This window comes from Corvus brachyrhynchos, unplaced genomic scaffold, assembly GCF_000691975.1.
Source record: "Corvus brachyrhynchos isolate BGI_N302 unplaced genomic scaffold, ASM69197v1 scaffold440, whole genome shotgun sequence".
NCBI classification, from domain to species: domain Eukaryota; kingdom Metazoa; phylum Chordata; class Aves; order Passeriformes; family Corvidae; genus Corvus; species Corvus brachyrhynchos.
The window spans coordinates 129,782-134,633 of record NW_008235750.1 but is presented as its reverse complement, the minus strand read 5'-3'; the positions used below and the strand labels follow the sequence as shown (position 1 = coordinate 134,633).

At 55.8% G+C, this 4,852-nt stretch overlaps 1 long non-coding RNA gene and 1 pseudogene across 1 annotated transcript in view; one reads left to right on the top strand and one right to left on the bottom strand.

The window, feature by feature from the left end:
- The window catches only part of LOC103625224, a 4,222-nt pseudogene extending 2,359 nt beyond the window's left edge, over nucleotides 1-1,863 (bottom strand).
- Nucleotides 1,864-4,288: 2,425 nt separating this feature from the next.
- The window catches only part of LOC108444598, a 3,194-nt gene continuing 2,630 nt past the window's right edge, over nucleotides 4,289-4,852 (top strand). The window contains exon 1 of the long non-coding RNA XR_001859401.1: nucleotides 4,289-4,690. This is a non-coding gene — a long non-coding RNA (uncharacterized LOC108444598). The remainder of the gene's footprint in view (nucleotides 4,691-4,852) is intronic.

The following is a 4,852-nucleotide window of genomic DNA, read 5'->3' as shown; positions in this document are numbered from 1 at the left end:
TCCCAGCCACGTACCCCCCAGCCACGAATCGGGGGAGCCCCGGGCTGGGCTCTGATACTGTCACTCGCAGAAAACGCAGGGAGTGGAGAACTGGGGGGATATGGAGATTTGGGGGACCTGGGGGGGCCAAAATGAGAGACTGGGAGTCCTGGGAGGGGTTCATGGGTAAAGGAAAGGGGAAACTGGGAGAGCTGGGAGAGCCAGAAAGGGGTTTGGGGTTCCCAGGGTCAAGGATAGAGGGGTGCAGGGACTGGGAGAAATGGGATGGGGGGTCCAGAGGGTCCCTGTGCCCAGAAAAGGGGGGTCCAGGGAGCCTAAGTGTTGGGAAAAGGGGTCATGCGGTGGGGAGACCCAGGATGGCCTGGAATGGGGGTCATGGGCATCCTTGGTGTTGAGGAAATGGGGATACAGGAAGAGCAGGAAGGGAGCTCCAGGGGGTCCAGGGTGAAGGAAAAGGGGGGTCTGGGAGAGACGGGATGGCCGGAAACAGAGTGCAAGGTGGTCTTGGTGCTAGATAAGGGGGTGCAGGGTGGTTCCTGTGCCAGATAAGGCAGTTCAGTGGGCTCCTGATGCTGTGGAAGGAGGGGCTAGGGAGTCACAGGGTCAAGAAAAAGAAGGGATCTGGAAGCTGGGAGAGGCGGGATGGCTGGGGAAGGGATTGCAGTGGTGTCCCCATGCTGGATAAGAGGGTGTAGGGGGGTTCTGGTACTGAGAAATTTGATGTTCAGGGGGATCCAGTGCCAGATAATGGGGTGCAGGTGGTTCCCAGTGCCCAGGAATGGAGGTTCAGGGGTGTCCATGTGCCAGGGGATCCCAAGGTCAAGGAAAAGGTGATGGCTGGGGTATGAGAGAGTCAGGATGGCCAAGAAAGGGGGTGTAGGGAGTTATTGATGCAGGATAAATGGGTGCAGAGGTGTCCCGGTGCTGGGTAAGAGGCTGCAGGGGAGGTCCCCAGGCACAGGAATGGGGGGTTCAGGGGAGTCCCGATCCTGGATATGGGGACTCAGAGGGGTCCTAGTAGAGAGGAAGGGGGGTTCAGGAGGTCCCGGTGCAGGGAGGTCCCTGTGCCTAGGAATGAGGGTTCAGGGGGCTTCCTGTGCCAGGGAATGCAGATTCAGGGGAGTTCCCTTCCCGAGAATCGGGGTTCAATGGAGTCCCAACGCCCACAAATGAACATTCAAGGAGGTCCCCATGCGCAGGACTGGGGGTGCAGGGGTGACCTGGGGCTGGATAAGGGCGTGCAGGGGTTTCTGATGCTGGGGAAGGGGATACAGGGGGGTCCCGGTGGCCGGAAATGGGCGTTCAATTGGGTTCCCGTGCCAGGAATGCACGTTCAGGGGAGTTCCCTTCCCGGCACTGGGACTTTAATAGGTCCTAGTGCCAAAAAAATGGAGGTTTAGGGGGGTGCCGCTTACCAGAAAGGGGGAGGTCCCAGGGACCGGAAACTGACATTCACGGGGGTCCCCGTGCCCAGGAATGGGGGTTCAGTGGTTTCCAGTGTCTGGGAATGACAGTTCACGGGGGTCCCCGTACCCAGGGGGTTCAGAGGGGTCACAGGACCCAGGAATGGGGGTTCGGGGGGGTTCCCATGCCCGGCAAGGGGGGTGCAGGGTGTTCTAGTTTCCGGAAATGGATTTTCGGGGGGGTCCCGCTGCCCGGGAATTGCGGTTCAGGGAGGTCCCAGTGCCGGGGGTCCCACTCACCTCTCGTCGCGGCCCCCGGGGCCCCCAGGAGCCCCAGGAGCCCCAAGAGCATTCCCGCACCCAGCGCTGGAGCCATCGAGCCGCTCCGCTGCGGCCCCGCCCGCCCCCGGAATATCGCTGTCTTCCTGAGGCGTCTCGCGTTCATCCGCTCCAAGCGATCCCTCAGGAAAAGAACCTGTGGCGCTGCCTCCGAGACGGTGGCGACAAGGGCTCCGACATCGCCACGGGCAGGTTGCGCCGGGAGGGGAGAACTGGGGGGACATGGAGGCTGGGGGCTCTGGGGTGTCCGTGGATTGAGGAAAGGTGGAACTGAGAGAGTTGGGAGAGCCGGGAAGGGGTTTCAGAGGGTCCTGAGGTCAAAGAAAGGGAGGTCTGGGGGTGAAGTGACCCGGGATGGCCGGGAATGGGGATTCGGGGGTACCCGCTGTCGAGGAAACAGGGGATCCTGAAACCTAAGTGGTATGGAACAAAAGGTTAACCACAAGTAATATTGTAACAAGATGTGCAGGTAAAGCAAGCAAGATAGCAAGTTTTAACAGAACTTGCAAACAGCAAAATTAGCTATAAACAAGTTAGGATGAAAAATGAGCACAAAGCATGCGCTGAAGATAGAGGTAAAAAGTTCAAACGTGAGAAAGACTACAGAAGTCTTCATCAAAAGACCACCAGAACACTGGTGGAAGGAACTGACGCATGCGCGAAAGCAACAAACTGTTCTAATAACCACGACACAACTTAATGCAAGTGTGAGTAGGCTAATGACATGTTGTAATTGTGACGTTGCATGGAAGGACTTTTAAAATGTAACCGAAGGCTAAAGAAGTTTGAGTGAGTTTTTGCCGGAGAGATCCCCCTCACTCCCAGTGCTGAATAAATAAATACCTGCTTTGTAGCTGAGTCGACGATAGAGTTTTATTTTCTTGTCTAGTTTTGACATCAATCCAGGAGTTGGGAGAGGCAGGATACCCAGGAAATTGAGTGCAGGGTGGTATTGGTGCAGGATAAGGGGGTGCAGGGGGGTCCCGTGAAAGGGTTAAGATCACTGTACTTGGGCATGCTTTGGTATACTGGGGCTAGAATAACATACACTGTAACCAATGCAGAAGCCAGCTGAATAACTTGGCAAGAGATAGGGAACAAAGCTTGAAGAAATGAGGAACAAAGCTGCTAAAACCAGTAGAGAAATAGCTGAGACAGCTATCAAGAGACTGCACATGCCTAGGAAAGAAAGGTGAAAAGTGCAGAGCGAGGAAGAGGATGAAGCCTTCCTCAGCGCGACCACCAGGGAGCCCTGCGCCTGCGCTCCGCGTGTGCTACTGATAATAACGAATTCTGAGAAATGGTTTGCACAACCACACCTTTTCTAGGGAAAACAATGAATATGCCTGAAATAGAACCACATCTTGTAATCTGCCGTGTGCCTGGGGTGGGTGTTTGGAGGAGCGATCCCCGCACACCCAGCGCGCTGAATGAAGCAAACGCCCGCTTCTTGGACTTTGTCTGGGAAGTGTCTCTTGGCCCGGTTTGGGGTGAATCACCAGGAGCTGGGGAAAGAGATGCAGGGGGGTGCCAGTGTCACTGAAACTGTGGAGGAAACAAAAACTCTTCAACAGCATTTTTAGTGATAGAGAATTAAGGCATTACTTTGTTCTGGCCAGGATGTGGAACAGAAATTATTTCATCCACACATTGCTCGGGTTGTGCAGGGAAAATCGTTCCATGACACACGGCTTTTACTGGCATTTTCAATATTGATACAGTAAAAACCCATAGAAATTCATTGGTTCAATGTTCATTGGTCCCAAGTCACACAATTTTTTAAATATTGGGTTTCTTATTGGTTACAGATTTCTTTGCCTCCGATGCTAATTTGGTCCTCATTCTTGGTTCTTTTATCTCTCTTTTCCCAGACCAGGTGTCTCCGACCATGCCAGGGGTGATGTTTGGAGTTGATGGTCATTAATGGTCGTTAATAGTCTTTCATGGTCGTTATCGTTTGTGTACCTTCTGTGCTACTCCCAGGCTGTTGAGATGTTAAACTGCATCACCCCTTGAGCGATGAAACAGTCCTTTGAATAGAAACTTCAATTCCCTTCCCCCGAAGCAAAGGCCAAAAAAAACTCTGACTAAAGTTATATACAAATTTTAAACTCGGTGTATTTTCCAACACCAGTGCCCAGGAATGGAGATTCAAGAGGGCCCCAGGATCAAGGAAAATGAGGGCTCCCCAAAGCACCCTCCCAGGGGGGAGCAGGAACTGGGTCAGGAGCGCTGTGGGACAGAAAAGGAGGCGACCCCGGGAGAGGGGGATCCCCGGGGGGGCCTCACACGCTCCGGGTGGGACACGACCCCTGAGGACCCCCCCTCACCTTCTCCCACAGGTGGAGGCCGAGCCCCAGCCCAGGCAGACAAAGCCCAGCACGAAGCCCCGCCCTCGTCCGGCAGCAGGTCCGGAGGGTCGGGGGGGCCAGGATTCGGTAAACGGCGGCGGCTGCCGGGAAGGGACCGGGACGGAGTGAGACAGGCAGGGATGGACTGGGACAGACTGGGATACAAGGACACACTAGGACTGGAACATTCTCGGACCAGAACTGGGGCAACAGCGATCATACTGGGATATACTGGAACCACACTGAGGGCTACTGGGACCAACTGGAAGCATACTGAGGACAACTGGGAGCAGCTGGGAATGACTGGAAGTGATTTGAATCATCCGGGGACTGACTGGAATTATACTGGGAGTGAGCAGAACCATAGTGGGGGTGAATAGGAGAAACTGGAACAATGCAGGGGGCAACTGGGATCATACTGGGAGCAGCTGGGTCCATGCTGAGGTCATACTGAGATCATACTGGGACTGACAGGGTCATACTTGGAGTGACTGGAATAATAGTGGGAACATACTGGGAGTGACCGGGACCATACTGGGGGGGACTGGGAACAGCCCGGTGGGGCGGCGGCGGAGCTCGGAGGCGGCCCCAGCGCAGGTGGGAGCCGCGCTCGGTTCTGGCGGGGCTCGGGGCTGGCTGCGGGCGGAGGGGGCGGCAGGGGGCTGTGGCGGGTTCGTTGTGCCGTGTGGGCGCCGTGTTCGCCCTGGCGTGAGGGCGCTGCGGGAGCGGCTGCCCGCGGTCTCCTTCCCGCTGCTGCCT